The sequence below is a fragment of the Canis aureus genome, chromosome 5 (genome assembly GCF_053574225.1).
Source record: "Canis aureus isolate CA01 chromosome 5, VMU_Caureus_v.1.0, whole genome shotgun sequence".
Taxonomy (NCBI): domain Eukaryota; kingdom Metazoa; phylum Chordata; class Mammalia; order Carnivora; family Canidae; genus Canis; species Canis aureus.
Window position 1 is genome coordinate 7,162,694 of NC_135615.1, and position 17,636 is coordinate 7,180,329.

The 17,636-nt window shown below is 40.1% G+C and overlaps 1 long non-coding RNA gene across 7 annotated transcripts in view; it reads left to right on the forward strand.

Moving 5' to 3' along the window:
- Positions 1-16,860, forward strand: part of LOC144313651 (uncharacterized) — a 34,538-nt gene extending 17,678 nt beyond the window's left edge. For 2 of the 7 annotated variants that reach the window (XR_013379275.1, XR_013379274.1), the window contains 5 exons: positions 5,830-5,991; positions 6,636-7,307; positions 7,806-7,970; positions 12,114-12,223; positions 13,144-16,860. This is a non-coding gene — a long non-coding RNA (uncharacterized LOC144313651). Of the gene's footprint in view, positions 1-5,829; positions 5,992-6,635; positions 7,308-7,805; positions 7,971-8,627; positions 8,700-12,113; positions 12,224-13,143 lie in introns of all 7 variants that reach the window. The other 5 variants (XR_013379277.1, XR_013379276.1, XR_013379280.1 and 2 more) reach the window with 5 other exon arrangements.
- Positions 16,861-17,636: the final 776 nt, after the last annotated feature.

Consider the following 17,636-nt stretch of genomic DNA (forward strand, 5'->3'; position numbering starts at 1 on the left):
TAGCAAGGGCATGGCTAAAGCCACTGGCACAAAATTCCTAATTAAAATAGTCTACCTAAAACAAAACTGATCAATATATTACTTTTCATATTCAGCTTTATTAGAAATTTTAGTTTTTAACTCTAAAATAGGCAAATAGGCTGCTCTCATGAAAGTTCTTGGTTGGAAAACAACAACAACAACAACAACAACAACACAATAAACAAACCAGAAAAGAGCAGAATGAAATACAATAAGAGGAGGAAGAGTTATTGAAACAATATAAGGAAATCTCAAGGAAATGAAATAAAGTTGAGTTTCATGAAAACTATACTTCAAATCTGGGAAGTCAGGAGCCACGTCTCTCCCTATGCTCCTTCTGTGCTCAGTCTTCCAGGTGTGTGGGGTTCTCTTGCCACATGGTCTCTCCTCTCCCCATTCGGTCCCTGTACTCTCCTACAATTTCATCATTGCACTTTGAATTTCTCTCCTTCCTCTCTTACTTTGATTTCCTTTTATGGCAAGTGGTTGTGGCTCCCCATGGTGACCTATAATCTCTGACTACAGCTTCTGGCCTCTCAAATTGTTGATAATCACAGATTATGACAAGCTGGCTACCCAAACTACTTGGCTTTTTTGAGGTCAGGCACCCATCCCTGACTCACCTGGCTAAAGCTACATGAAATATGAGCTCTCTTGCCTGGGCTGGGGCAGAGGGGTGGTGATGGAGAAGGTGGCACAAAGTGAGGGGCACTTGCAGCTTTGCCTACTGCACACACCAATGGTTCAAGGTCGTAGAGGTCAAAGTCTTCTACCATAGTCCATGTGTCTCAAGAAATGGAAACTTTGCATTGAATTCAGATTTCCCTTACCTTTGTTCCATCATTTATTCACTCATTTTCACTAAGTACTTACTGAAGATCTGCTATGAGGCAGACATTGCACTGTGAGGGGAAAATGATTTTTTTTTTTATCTTCTTCATTGCTCGTGAGAAGATAGTGTTTAGATTCTGACATATGAGGTCATATTTTAATGTCAAATGGAAGACACTGAGGAAGTGATTACATTTTAAAAATGCCTTCTCTCAACCTAAGTATGCTTATTTGTCATGAGACATGATCTAAGTTGTGGAAGAAAGACATTTGGAATTTAAGGAAAGCAGGCCTTGACCCCAGGCTGACCTTTCATGGGCAAAACATGTAAATTTAGGCAAATCAATTCAGCATACTTCCTCAGTTTTCTCATCTCAAATGGGACACATAATATCTATTGTCCATCCCTCACAGAGGGTAACAACTTAGCTTTTCTGGATGTGCAGTGATAAGACTCATTATTACTTCTCAGAAGGTTTCTAAGCAAAGACATTTTCGATTTGAGGGAAAATCTGACTATGCCCTGTCCTATCCCACCCCGACATGTTGCTTGCATTTATTTATTATGTATTATATTTTTTTATTGAAGTCTAATTGACACGCAATGTTACATTAGTTTCAGGTGGACAACGTAGTGACTCAACAACTCATTGTACTAAGCTATGGTCATCACAAGTGTAACTACCACCTGTCACCATAGAACTCTAGCACAATACCACTGACTATCTTCCCTATGCTGTGTCTTTCATCCCTGTGACTTATTCATTCCATACCTGGAAGTCTGAACCTTCTACTCCCCTTCTTCCATTTTGCACATTCCACCACGTCCCACCCCACTGGCAGCCATCCATTCCCGGTATTAACAGGCCTGTTTTTGCTTTTAGTTATTTGTTTGTTTATTCATTTGTTTTGTTTTTTCGATTTCACATATTAGTGAAATCATATGGCATTTGTCTTTGTCTATCTGACTTATTTCACTTCACATGATACCTTCTAGGTCTATCCATGTTATCATAAATGGCAAGATCACATTCTTTTTTCATGGTTTTCATGGTTGAGTAATATTCCGCCACACATATATGCCTCATCTCCTTTATCCATTCACCTCTGGGTTGATTTCATATCTTGCTTATTGTAAATAATGCAGCAATAAACACAGGGTACATATATCTTTTCAAATTAGTGTTTTCTGTTATATTGCTTTTAAAACATGGTTGGAGATAAGGGTCTATGTGTTTTTTAAGTCATCTCTTTTTAAGGTTTCTGATGTCCAACATGGTGAAGGCTTTGTATACACTGGTTGATTTTTTTTGAAAATCCTTAAAGAAGAAAAACAAAACAAAACAAAACAAAACAGGCATCTCTTAAATAGATATAAAATTAGCCTAATTTTTCAGTTTTTCCCAAAGCATGCAGAGAGATGGATGTAAGCAGAATTGCCTGGGAAAAAAACCTTACAATAATCTCCAGTATCTGTCCAGCATGTCTGCAAATGCCTCAGACTCTTTCAAAATCACAGAATCACACAGCTCATACTATGAGAAAATTCCATTATTTTTAAGGCCAGACAGAAGAAAATGAATTTCAATTGAGGCCAAATACATTTAAGTGAGACCTACAATGGACTCTCTAAAATTACTTATTTGTATCTACTGCTGGAATTCTTTGGAAACCTCATACTGAGGAGCAGACACCACTCCATGAATCAGCCTAACTCTTGCTTTTAGTAAGACGTATCAGTTTGTTCCATCTCCTTTTTCTGATTCTGTCTGTTCTAGAACATTCTCCCCCAAACTCCCTGCCTTTCTCACTCTTGACCTTCACTGCCTTGGTACAAATGCCTCACCTCTCAGGGTCAGTACCCCCCAGCCCCTCACCCCTCACCCCTGCTCTCTGATAGCATCATTTTCAAAACTGTAATCTTTCTTTGTTAATTGACAGTTGCCCTAGGCGGCTAGCCACAGGGGGAAATGTTCCTTCCTTGCCAGTGCCTCCTAGAGCCTAATGCAATACCTGTACACACCTGGAGTAGTGTCTTATCTGGAAACCACTCCTCAAGACCTGACTGCAGCTGAGAGGACAGAGAAGGACATGCCAGACTGGGGCATCATGCACAGAATATGTCTCGTGATTCTCTTCCCTTTGGAAAAGGGAAATTAAATGCATACCTACTGTGTTTAAGCTCTGGTGTTGTGTATTGGTTTAAAGTACACAATGAATCAAAAACAATGGGTCAGAAAAATATGTCTTAATCCGATGGGAGCAGATCCTGGTGATTAAGGCTGGCTCTAGAGGCAAACTTCCCCAGACAGAATCTTGCTAATTCGCTTACTAGCTTTGCAAACATGGGCCCTTTGTATTACCTTGGTGTCTTAGCATCTTCATCTATAAAATGGGGAAATAAGTGCACTTATCTTCTGCTCTGAGGACTCTTTCTAAATCATGGATCTGATCCTGTCTCTTCCTTTATTATTTTTTAAAGATTTTATATATTTATTCATGAGAGACACAGAGAGGCAGAGACATAGGCAGAGACCTTGAGGGAAAGCAGGCTTCCATGAGGAGCCGGATGTGGGACTCAATCCCAGAACCCTGGGACCACAACCTGGGCCAAAGGCAGACGCTCAACTGCTGAGCCACCCAGGTGCCCCCTGTCTCTTCCTTTATTTATTTATTCATTAAAAGATTTTATTTATTTATTTATTTATTTATTTATTTATTTATTTATTTATTTATTCATGGAAGACACAGAGAGAGAGAGGCAGAGACACAGGCAGAAGAAGAAGCAGGCTCCCTGCAAGGAGCCTGATGTGGGACTCGATCCTGGGTCTCCAGGATCACATCCTGGGCTGAAGGCGGCGCTAAACTGCCGAGCCACTAGGCTGCCCCTGTCTCTTCCTTTAAAGCAAAAAAATCAGTTCCTCCACAAGGTAAAATCACCCTTTCTGGGCTTCTGTTGGCTCCCTTCCAGCCCCACTTCCTGCCCCCGTGGGTGGATTCCCAGGTATTCTTCCATTCAATGGGTACATATTGCATGCCAACCATGGGCCTTGCACTGCCAGGCATTTAGCAGCACAGCAGGTGGCAAGGCCCAGCTTGGAATACACCAATGCAAAGGGTGCTGACCAGTGTAGGAGAAATGCAGAAGTCAAAAAAGAAAGATACAGTGTGTCACACAGGTGAGGTACTCTAGAACGATAAAGTGGATAATAAAAGAGAGGCTGGCAAGGTAGGAAGGCTATTTGTTCTTTTGCGTTGGATGGTCAGTGCTGCCTGCCCACGAGATCAAGATTTTACTTATTTATTCATGAGAGACACAGAGAAAGGCAGAAACATAGGCAGTGGGAGAAGCAGGCTTCCTGTAGGGAGCCCGATGCAGAACTCGATCCCAGGACCCCAGGATCACGATCTGAACCAAAGGCAGACGCTCAACCAACTGAGCCACCAAGGTGCCCCTGCCAATGATGTCAAATAGAAGCAGAGACCTGAAGCAGACCCCTGGGGAGGTGGGGAGTCCTGCAGAGCCTTCAGGGCAGAGGGAAGAGGAGAGCGCTGCAAGAGAAGTCAGGAGGATGCCGGCTGGTTTGAGGATGAGAAATGGAAGGGCGGAGGCTGAGCCTTGGGTAGCAAGGGAAGAACCCAGGAGATGAGGTCAGTGATTCAAGAAAGGGCCAGATAATTTAGGGCTTCCCAGATCACTGTGGGACTTTAGATTTTGTTCTCACAAAACCACAGGCAGGTGTTGAGTGAGGAGCATCATTATCAGATCCGGGTTTTAGCAGGTGCATGTTGCTGCAGGGCGCAGGGGCAGAAGCAGAGAAACCGGAGGTGAGTGCCATTGTCTATACCAGAGATGTCCTTTCATGGCTCCAGGCTCCAAGCTCCTCAGGGCCAGGCTCTGTGTCTCATTTCCCCATAGTTTTCTCCTAGGGCACTGCCCTGCCGAGAGTAGGCCTCCAATAAACATTTGTTAAATAAATGAATACTTCCCTGCCACTGCAAACGTGTTCCTCCCCCGGTGGGCAGGTCACCCTTCAAAGCAGCTCAGACAGTGTTCTCTTCAGCAACCTAGTTAGACCTTTAAATCGGGGAGGCCTGGAGTTAGGATTAGTCTGTTTGAAGAGCTTGGCAGGTGATCCTAAGGTGTAGCCAGGGTAACACAAGGACTCACAAGGAGGCAACAGAGAGAACAGTTCTCAGAACGTGTCTGTCTCTGAGCACAGAGAGACGCAGCATAGGTGATGTTCACTAGAAGCTCAGACTCCTTTCCCTGGAGGGGGGTCAGGGTAACACGTACCTTGCCCCCTTGTTTCCAGTCAATTCTTCAAATAACTGCTTCCTGTCTCCCTGAATGAGAGAATGGGTTAATGACCCTTGAGTGCTAAGAAGGCCAAGTCCATTGCCTCAAATCTTCCTGAGGTGAGGTGGTAAATAATTAGGAGTAAAAATGTGGACTGGGAAAAATGGTTTTGTGAAGCAGTGGAGGTGAAGCAGGTGAGTATATTTCTCCCTTATCTCGGTTACCTTAAGTCTCTGAGGCCTCTGCCTTGATCTAATTTAAGTAGATATTTTTCTCTTCTTAAAATGTAAAGTATGCTTCCAGAATGCCACACAGAACTTGAAGCCTTATCAGTGTTTCTCCAAACAAGGCTGCATGGGTGCCCCCAGGCCCGTCAGAAAATGCGGTCCTGTGCCTCATCCCAGATAAATGAATAATTGCTGGGGTGGTGTTTGAGAATCTGCATTTTAACTAGATATTACTTATTTATATGCCTCAGGGTGTTTTTCAAAGAGACATCTCCTTCTTGAGAAATTGCCCTTGGTTTTTTGTTTTGTTTTTACAGTCCAGGAGGATTAGGAGATGGTCGGTCTTCCCAGGAAAAGTGCATTTCTGAGGGATGTGTCAGCCCAGGGCAGGCAGCAGCCGGGACAGCTGACTTACAGCCATCAGTATCTGAAACTGTGTCCTTTTAATAGTCAACAGCCTTTTGTTCCAGAGCGTGTTACGGTTTCACAGAGGAGAGGGAGACTCGAGGCTGCATGACTTGGTATCACCTTGGAGAGGATGAATTTGTTTGAACGAGACTTGCAGGTGTTCTCTTGGAAAACTTCAAAACTCAACAGGGCTGCGAGACAGGAGTAAGTAAAACCAGCTTGCTGGAGAAGGGTGTACATAACGGCCCTAGTGAAGTCAAGGCCACAAAGCTAGGCCCCTCCTAAGTAGGCAGACAGCAGAAATTGTACCGCAAAGATTCTCACTTCACTGAGAAAACCCCCGATGTTTCCAGGAACTGGTCCTGCTTTCAAGAAGCAATGAGGGGGGATCCCTGGGTGGCTCAGCAGTTTAGCGCCACCTTCGGCACAGGGCGAGATCCTGGAGTCCCAGGATCGAGTCCCACATCAGGTTCCCTGCATGGAGCCTGCTTCTTCCTCTGCCTGTGTCTCTGCTTCTCTCTCTCTCTCTCTCTCTCTCTCTCTCTCTGTGTCTCTCATGAGTAACTAAATAAATTCTTTTTTTTAAAAAAAAAAGACGCAATGAGGAGGAACCTCAGCAACAGCAATGGGAGGTTGGGGTTGTTACATAACAAAAATGCAGCCAAGTAAATTTTAAAGATCTAACTGGCTTTACTAATTGAGTCATGAATCAAGCAGCATCCTTTCCAGCAGGCGGCGGCGAACTCCAAAGAGCTAAAGAAAAGGAAAGGTATTTATTTATTTATTTATTTATTTATTTATTTATTTATTTATTTATTTATCTAAAGATTTTATTTATTTCTTTTGAGAGCAAGAGCGAGAGAGAGCACAACTGGACAGAGAGGCAGGGGGAGAGGTAGAAGCAGACTCCCCGCTGAGCAGAGGGAGTGACCCTCCTGGACCTCAGGACCCTGGGATCATGACCTGAGCCAAAATCAGATGATTAACCCATCTCAGCCACCCAGGCGCCCTTAAAGGAGGCATTCTTGTCATATGTGGAACCACACATGAATTCACATGGTTGAAGTTTACAAGACTTTGGAATCGAATCCACAGATCGGAGATGAATGCTCATTAACAATCGCTTCCTTGTAACGAGCTGAGGACCAGTGGTGGGGATGGGGTCGGGGGACAAGCGTGATCTGCCACTGGTCACCTGAGGCCACCTCCAGAGACTGGAGTGACGGGCAGCTCCACCAGCCTTGAGGTGCGTGGTGCACAGTCCCAGGCCAGGTGTCTGGGCAAGCACCACGTTTTAGATGTTCCAGATTCGACGCTTTAAGTAGGCGCTTACTGAATACCTGCTGCCGGGGCTCGTGTATCAATTGGCAGGGGGACAGAGCTCCCTTCACAGTCAGCCAGCTGCTGTCTGTTTTTCACGGACTGTTTGTCAGGATCTGTTCTGTGATCGACACAGCCTCCTCGTAAGGCGTGGTGCCAAGACTTGATCTGAAACCAAATGGAAGAGAACCAAACAGGTGGTAAATATCCAGGTGTTTCTGGAGTTACACTGCTATTGTGGCCGTTATCACCAGAGAGGAAATTTGAGGTTAAACGGGAAATTCTTCATAAAAAGGTCAGATGGAACAGTGAGTGGGAGGTGCGGGCTTGTTCAAATGAATCCAATTCGGGTCATTTAAACAGGCCTTAAAAATTACACACAGAAGTTTGACAGAGCATGTGGGGATATATTAGTGTAACTTTTATTGGCAGTTTCACTTTTTTAATTAGTATAGATCTTCCTTTAAGATGAAACACGTCAAAGGATAAACAGATGGCTGTCAAATGAGTACATTCAATAAATTGGTGTGCTCCTTAATGTTAGCCATGCAAGCAGAATGCCACTCGCTTAATAAATCCACTGGATTTTATCCATTATGTAATAAATGACAGTGGGAACTGATTCAGAGTTGGTTCTGAAAACATCCCATTCTCTGTTATGGCATTGATGTTTATTATCTCCGGATATTCTCTTACAGGCGAATGTCATCACTCTTTCTTATGCAAAGATTGTGTCCAGAGCCATGAAATCAGCCATGGCTTTGTTCAAAATATAGTATCAGGAATGCATATGTTGAGGAGCAAGAATTCTCTGTCCCCTTTCAAGTCCTGGGGGGACTACGAATCAAATTGACAAGAGACAGGTAAATGGGAGAAAATCAAATTTAATTTTGTATGTAGAAGGAATCCACACAGATAGAGACATTCCTAGGGTAGGAATTCAGGCAAAATTAAGGATGCATGTCATCCTGAAATAAGGAGAAGGAAGTAAAGATCTGGGACTTCTACAGGAAAGGAATGCAGTTCACAGGAAGATGAAAAAGAGCAAATGTTTGGTAATCAAGTGTTTGCTGGGCCCTCAGAAACAATGGGACCTAAAAGACTTTTGATCAAACAGGTCTTGCTGGCTTCTTACCTGTCTACCCACCTAGTACATAGTATAGTGTGGTTCTCTGGTGCTAGCTCCCTGCCTGGAGCAGGTCCTTTATCTAAAGTCTTTTAGGCAGTACCGAGGGAGGTAAAGATCTTTTCCTGAATCTGCCGGGTTTTGATTGCTTTTTCACTTAAAATCATCTCCATGCCGAAGTGGCTGGTCTTGGGGTGGCCTGCCCTTCGCCCCAACACAGACACAGGAGCTCAAACTAAAAACATTAAAGCCAGTGCCATCATGAGTCAAAGCATTCATATGAGCAGTTACCTGAAATTAAATAGAAAAATCTTGCTAAGACCTGACCTCTCTGGTTCCTCTTTCATCAACGGCACCATCTGACCTCTGGTTCTTTTCTTCTTCTCCTGCCTAGGAGTCACTAGTCAGAGCAGCAAGTTTGGGATGATCAGACAAGGGAGTGCACTTAGAGAGCAAGGTGAAGAAGGTGACTTGGACAGAGAACGGGGACCTCTAACCTCGTTACATTTTACTAATCTACTACCTCAGACCAAATTCTGCTTCAGATTCTTTAACTGAAACTCCCAAACACCTGTTTTCCTTTTACTGTAAATTCCTCACAAATTTATTATCTCTTTGTCTAAAATGTATAAAAACTGCCTGCCTTGCCCATTTCATTGGGTCTTAATTTCATTACTGGGCCTCCGTGTGCACATAGTAAAACTTTGGAGAGTAAAACTCCTGTCAATCCGTCTTAGAAATTTCTCTCTCACAGTTTGAAGGCTGGCAGTCCATGATCAATGTGTTGGCAGATTCAATGTCTGGTGAGATCCCCCTTCCTGTTTCATAGACAGTAGTCTCTCTGCTCTAACCTCACATGGTGGCAGGGGCAAAGGAGCTCGCTAATCCTATTCAGGAGGGCTCCCCTCTTATGACCTAATCACATCCAAAGGCCTGAGCTCCAAGCATCACTTTGGGGATTAGGTTTCAACATATGCATTTTGGCAGGACACAGATATTCAGTCCAAGACACTATTTATCAACTGTCCATCTGATATATTGCCTTCTTGTCCTACCTTTTACAGGACAGTGATATAAAAGATTTGTTGTAGGAGTTTCTCTCAACTGGAATTTCTTCATGGAGCTAGAAGCTACCACTCACGTAGTGGCTACAACATGGCTACAACATGTGGCAACTCATCGGTTCTTTGAGACTCTTTAAGCAGGTTCATTGGAAATATAAAAGAACCCATGTAGCTAATTCACGTACCAAGAAAAAAAAAGACCTACATACACAAGATAAAACTATGTTAGTAATTGTAGAAATGCAATTTTTCATTTTTTTATCAAGTTGACAGATGTTTTTTCAGTGATAATTTGGAATCTTGATGAACATGCAATAAAATAGATCCTCCCAGTGACTGCTGGAGGGAGAAAAGAACTAACTTTAATATCCATTGATATTAAATTGTTATAAGGAAATAATCATAGATGTAAACTATAATTTATATATAGTAATATACACTATAGTTTTATTTATCAGTGAGAAAAGGAAATAGCCTAAGTATTTAACAATGGAAGGTTAATTCAAATATGAATTAAATATGAATATTTAATTCAAAATATGATAAATTTATATATGTAACACTACACCACCACTTCAAAAAATGCCTTTATTAATACCTAAGGGTGTTGGAAAATACCGTCTGTATAATTTTAGGTGAAAAGATCAGGTCACAAAACTGTATATGGCATGAATCTTATTGATCAGGTGTTACTTTTATAATCCATAAATGCTATTTAAAATATTTTTCTAATTGGAAAGGCAGTAAACATTATTTCCTAAAGGACCTTAATTAGGGAGCTATCCCTTCATGGTGTCTAAGTATGTAATCCCTAAGGGGATAACAGAGAAATGCCACAGGGTCTCTTCCTACCAGGGACTCAGAATGTAGTTACCTACATTGGACAGGGGCATGAAGCAAGTAAGAAGAGCCAATTCTTTGCGCCTTGCATTAATTGGTTGAGAAGTATGCTCTCTGGGTCAATGCCACTTAGAGGTATAAATAAATAACGAGTGAATGTTTATCTAAGAAGGAGAATGCCCTATCATATCTGAAAAATTGAAGCCTGTGGCACCAGGAAACAACAGAGTCCTCTCTTCACATTGTCTATCAGGTGCAGAACCTGGACATGGGCTTTGAAATAATCTATTTGAATTAGGTAATGAAAAAAATGTTCACTCATCATATGCTTATTTATTCTAATTTATCTGATCTTGAATTCATGAAAACTGTCCATGAAAGGCTTTTGCTTACATCAAATGAGTCAGTTTGAGAAATGAGAGAGATAAAAATAAACCTTGAGCACATCATCAGCTAATCAAAGATCAGGTTGTCCTGCCTTCCCAGTTTCATTAAATCCAGATAATCCTAAGGCTGACAATGCTGAATAGAAATAAACTATAGCATCATAGAACTGGAAAGGCTTCACAAACTGTCTCTCCCAATCATCATCTTTTATAGATGAAAGAACAGACTCTGCAGAGGTGAAGAGCCTTTGTACAAGATCACACAACAATTTAATAGCAATCGATATGAGAATTCTGGTCTTCTCACTTCTAGGCCATGCTCATTCCACTACAACACACTGGTTTGTAGTGAGAAATGTCTTATTTGATCTGTTTCATTTATGTATGTAGTCATGGAATGTCCCCACCACCCTAGCAAATGAGCCTGGGTGGCAGGTGTAGTAAATAACATGTTATCTAAAAATGCCATCTTTCTGTGAAATGTATTTTTACCCACTCTGATGGGTCATTTTCACTTTGAGCATTATAAAACACCCTTTTAAGTTAATTCTAAAGAACTTAAAGATCATCATTTTCCAGCATGACCTGTATCATCAAAGTTCTGATATGTTTTATAGAAGGGTAGTGACTTTTTCTAGCTTAAAGCTACAGGTTTTTCACAGATGTCAAATGTTGCTTAAATGGGATTTTTATAGCCTCGTATGAGAGATCATAAATATACACAAAAGCTCAGATACATCCAGGTAGTAAATCAATCACATCTCAAAAAAAAATCTAGAAATACTTTTAAGGTGGGAGGGCAGATTGAAGAATAAAATATGTATAAGATAGCTAGCATTTACTGAGCATATTCACTGTGTTAGCACTTTATACACATTATGTTGTTAAATCTTCACAGTAGCCTGATGAGGTGGGTATAATTATTTCCCATACTTTACAGATAGGGAAACAGAGGCACATAGAGTTTAAGTTAGGTAGACCAAGGCAGATCCAGGATTTTAACCAAGACAGTTTGGCTCTGTAGTCCATGTTCTTTTTCTTTCTTTTATTTTTTTAATATTTTATTTATTTATTTATTTAAGAATGAGAGAGAAGAGGAAAAAGAGAGAGTGAGAGAGAGGGACAAGCAGACTCTGTGCTGAGTGCAGAGCCTGATATGGGGCTCAGTCCCAGGACCCTGAGATCATGACCTGAGCTGAAACCAAGAGCCAGACTTGGTTTGACTGATTGAGCCACCCAGGCACCCTAGTCTATGCCCTTAATAACAATGGGGAGAAATAGGACTTATAAAAAGAGAAAAGGAATAGCTGAGAAATTTAAGAGTAAGGCCCTGAATATAAGCCCTGATCTCTCTTTCTATCTATAAGCCTAGTACAAAGGTCACAGTTAAACATACTTATAATGGATTCCAAAATGTAGGTTTTGTTTGCTATTTCCTGGACAGTGTGAGGACATACGCCTTAATAAGATTGTTAGTATAGTCAATTCACTATGGAAAAGTATATTTAATTTGAGGACTTCTTGAGGAAACCACATAGGAAGGAAATAAGGGACACACACAAAAGAATATTTACACTTTTTTTTCTCCAGGGCCTCACAATTCCATGGAGGTGATGTGCACATATGCCTCTGGTAATAACAAAGACAACAAGAATGGCTGATATGATCAATAGTATGCAATGCCTGGAGGGATGTCTTGGGTATGCTTTATGTCCTTGTTTTTAATCCTATGCATTTTGAAAATTGAGAGAGAATGGTATCGTCTCCAGCAAAGGTACTAGCTAAGTTCCTTGGAATTATGCTGGTGAGGCCTATGAGATTTAAGAGTAGTAAATCTAAATATCATCATTTACAGTGGCTATGACTCAACCTTAATAAATCCAGCACATTAGTTTTTTTCCTGAAGATTGTAAATAGTAGCTATGTTTTTCTCATCTCCTCCCATCCATCCAGACCTAAGAGGTCTGCAGCTGGATGCTTGGTGCCTGGACCATCTGTTTTGAAAGCATGAAGCAGAAGTTTAGTTATATCAGCTGCATTGTTAATTTAGCTCCACGTTGTTTTGTCCCTACTTAACTATGTTTTATGTACCTCCTAACCTCATGGTCCTCATTGTCCGTCTGTCATTAACTTTGCCTTTTTCACATCTACTCCCTGTTTACCTGCTGATTGTAGAAACCTAATGGGGACTAGATGGTAACATTTGTCTTGAAATTATTTGATGTACCTGAGGTGTACCAGGTCCCAAATGGCACCTCATTTTCTGGGAGAATACACACTTCCAGATTGTTTCAAGCCCCCCCACCTCCAGGTTTCAAGAAACCCCTTACTCTCCTCTCATGTATTCATCTTCTTCTCCAAACATGCATACACCACTCCTAGGCTCAAGAGGGCAAGGCAGTTTTGGAAATGCTCCTCTGCCTTCTCTTTGGGCTTCCCTTCTGACAATAAAGCTTCCTTTGCTTCAAAATTCATGTCTCCAGCATTGTTTTGCTGCCCATTGGGTGCCCTGACAAGTTTGAGTTCAGTAACAGATCCATAGCACTGGTGAGTGTTTTGGCAACAGTTGTGTGAATATGCTTACAATGATGTGATTATAACTCCTGGAATTTCTTCACAGCTTTTCCCAGGTTCAGACTGTTAGCACTGGGCAGATATGGATTGTGACCTCCTAACCAAAGACAAGATCACAGAAGAAATATGGCCTTCTAGAAACTTCAGCTTGGAAGGAACCCCATTCATTCCACAGAAATGTCAAATGTCTACTAAGTGCCAGCACTGGGGATATACTGATAAGCGATATAGACAGTTCCCATCAGTGATATGCTATAGCTGATTTGTTAAATTTTCAGGAACTTTACAAGCTGGGAGTCAACATGTTGTGAGCTTGTGAGTATTTAACCCTAGAGACAAACTCAGAGGACTGATTGTTTAACACTTAGCAGTGTGTTAGTGATTCCCATGTTTGTAAGACTTACACTGTAGTGAGAAAGGAATTTGTGGCATAATCATAAAATAATATAAAAACATTTAACATAATATAACATAATTAGAAGTGATGAGCAGTAGAAAAGTTGAAGTAGAGGATGCAGTAAGAGTGTGACAAGGAGATCTAGCTTATCTCAGGGTGCTTAAAGTAAAAATCAGCTACATCCCTTCTTAAAATCAGTTATATTCTTTCTTAAGATGTTCTCAGCACTGATCTGTATCCCACTTCTAAACCCATTTTATATCTCTCTTGTGAAATAATATACCACCTGGTGTTACAGGCAGGGTGTGGTCTACAAAGACATTTGAACTCAACGTGCAGCTCCCACACTTGCCAGGTGGTTTGTCTCTGCACAAGGCCCTAATCTTACTGAATTCAGTGTTTTCATTTGTAAAAACAGGATACTGATTGAACTATCAGAAATGAGAGAGGGGACATCACTGCAGATTCTATGGACGCTGAAGGGATACCATGAACAGTTCTAAACTCTACACTCACACATTTAATAACCTAGATGACTTCTTTCTTGAAAGATGTAATTTTCCAAAACTTACACAAGAAGTAGTAGACATCTAAATAGAGCTATTTCTATTAAGAAACTAAGTCAATAACTAATAACCTTCCAAAACAGAAAGTATCAGGTCCAGATGGGTTCACTGGTTGATGTCTACCAAATATTTAAGGGAAAAATTGTACCAGCTGTCACAATCTCTCTCAGAGGATAGACACAGAGGGAATAATATCCAATTTATTAGTGAGGCCAGCATTATCCTAATACCAAAATGAGACAAAGACATTACAAGAAAAAGAAATGTACAGACAAATCTCTCATTAGCACAGATGCAACAATCCTCAACAGAATATTAGGAAATAAAATCCAACAATGTATAAAAATAAATATACACCATGACTGAGTAGGATTTATCCCTGGTATACAAGGCTGGTTCAATATTTAAAAATCAATGAACATAATTGATCACATCAACAGGCTGAAAAAGAAAAATCATGTATTCATACCAACAGATACAGAAAAAGCAACTGAGAAAACCCAAAACCCATTCATGATTAAAAAAACAAAAAAACAAAAAAACTTTCAGTGAACTAGGAATAGAAGCGAACTTCCTCAACATGATAAGGAATATCTACAAGAAACCTACAGCTAACATTATAATTAATGGTGAGAAATGGGTTTTCCTGCTTAGGTCAGGAACAAGGCAAGCATGTCTCTTCACCACTCCTTTTCAATATCCTAGTGGAAGTCCTAGCAAATGCAATTAGACTAGAAGAGGAAATAAAATATTGGAAAGGAAAAAAATAAAACTGTCTTTGTTCACACATGACATGATTGTGTAGAAAAAAAATTGGCAAAAAAAAATCTCTTGGAACTAATAGTTGATTATGTCAAAGTTGCAGGACATAAGGATAATATACAAAAGTCAACTGCTTTCCTATATATTAGCAATTAACAAGTGGAATTTGAAATAAAAACAGTACTATTTACATTAGCAGCCCCAAAATAAAATATTTAGGTGTAAATCTAACAAAATATGTACAAGATTTCTAGGAGGAAAACTATAAAACTCTGTTGAGTATAATAAAAAACACTAAATAGATGCAGATATATTCCATGCTCCTGGATAAGAAAACTCAATATTGTCAAAATGTCAGTTCTTCCCAACTTGATCCACACATTCAGTGCAATCCCAATAAAAATCCCAGCAAGTTATTTTGTGGGTATTAACAAGCAGAACCTAAAGTTTATTTGGAAAGGCAAAAGACTTGAGATGACCAACACAATATTGAAGGAAAAGAATAAAGTTGAAGGATTGATAATACCCAACTTCTAGAATTACAATAAAGCTACAGTAATCAAGACCATATGGTATTGATGATGGAGCTCAATGGAACAGAAGAGAGCCCAGAAATAGACCCACATAAGTAAAGCCAAATGATCTTTGACCAAGGAAGAAAGACAATACAATGGAGCAAAGATAGTCTCTTCAATAAATGGTTCAGGAACAACTGGATGTCCACGTGTGAAAAAAAATGAATCTAGACACAGACCTTATACCTTTCACAAAAATTAACTCAAAATGGATCACAGAACCAAATATAAATTGCAAAACTATATAATTCATAGGAGGTAACATGGATAAAACCTGAATGACCCTGGGTATGGTGATGACTATTTAGATATAACTCAAAAGGCATTATCCCTTAAAGAAATAATTGATAAGCTGGACTTTATTAAAATTAAAAAACTCTGCAAAAGACAATGCTGAGAAAATAAGAAGACAAGCCACAGACTGGGAAAAAATATTTGCAAAAGATACATATCTGATAAAGGACTATGTTATCTAAAACATATGAGGAATGCTTGAAACTAAACAAAAGAAAGCAAACAACTTGGTTAAAAAATGAGCCAAAGACTTTCATTGACACTTCACCAAAGAATATATACAGAATGCAAATAAGCATATGAAAAGATTCTCCACATCATGTCAGCACGGAAATGCAAATTAAAACAACAATGACCTACTACTACACACCTTTTAGAATGGCCAAAATCCAGAATACTGGCAACATCCAATGCTGGTAAGGATGCGGAGCAACAAAAAAATCTCACTCATTGCTGGTAGGAATGCAAAATTGTACACTTACTTCGAATGACTATTTGGCAGTTTTTTTACTAAACTAAACATACTCTTACTATATGATTCGGCAATCGCTCTCCTTGATTTTTACCCCTGGAGTTGAAAACTCATGTCTACACAACAATCTGCACGTGAATGTTTATGGCAGCCTTATTCACAATTGCCAAAACTTGGAAGCAACCAAGATGTTCCTGGGTTGGTGAATGGATTAATTAACTGTGACCAATGGAATCCAGAAAATGAAATATCACTCAGTGCTAAAAAGACATGAGCTATCAAGCCATGGAAAGACATGGAGGAACCTTAAGTACATATTATTAAATATATACTCTGAAAAGTTCATGTACCATATATATCCAAATATATGCCATTCTAGAAAAGGCAAAACTATGGAGATATTAAAAACATCAGTGGAGGGGCGCTGGGTGGCCAGTGGCTCAGTTGGTTAACCGTCTGCCTTTGGCTCAGGTCATGATCCTAGGGTCCTGGGACTGAGCCCCAGGCTGGGCTACCTGCTTAGCAGGGAGTCTGCTTCTCCCTCTCCCTCTGTGTGCACCCACATTCTCTCAAATAGGCAAATGAAATCTTAAAAAAAGAAAAAAGATCAGTTGTGTCAGGGATGGGGTAGGGGAAGGGATGAGTAGGTGGAGCACAGAGAATATTTAGGACAATAAAACTAGTCTAAGGATGGATACATGTCATAGATTTGTATTTGGATACATAGTTTACATGTAAACTGTGGGCTTGGGTGATGATGATGTGTCCCCTGTAGGTGGATCAGTTGTATCAAAAGTAGCAGTCTGATTGGAGGTGTTGGTAATGGAGGAGGCTAGGTATGTGTGGGGGTAGGGGACATATGGGGAATCTCTGTACCTTCTCTTAGTTTTGTTATGAATCCAAAATGGCTCTAAAGACTGAAGTCTTAAAAAAGAAAGGATAATGCTATTTTGCAGTGTTGTTCTGAAGATTAGATACAGTGGAGATAAATCAAGTGACTAAATACACATCGTAAGTGCTTGATAAGTGGCGGCTAGTATTATTTCTGGCATTTTTATTTGCACACTTGTTTTTATTCAAACTTCTAGATTTCAAATTCCTTGAGGAAAGGCACTATATTTTATTTCCAGTATACACTAGAAGTTGACACATGGTAAATGAAAAAAGTTTGTCAAGTTAATTTGTTCTTAATTGAATTAAATTGCCCCTAAAAAATCTATTTGCAGAGGGAAAAAAAAAATTATTTCAATTCGAAACGTAGACTAAAAACTGCTTTGTTGTACCAGAATCAAAGATAACGTTTATTTTAAAACTAAAATAAGGCAAAATGTTGACAAGTAAAAAGTATTTTTAATTTTCCAATTAAGATAACCCCAACTACTACACCGTAATTACTGAACGATGCTTCCTCCCTATGACCCTGGTAATAATGATCTGTTGTTTCATTGGAGAGATTTTCAAAGAAGAGTGCGG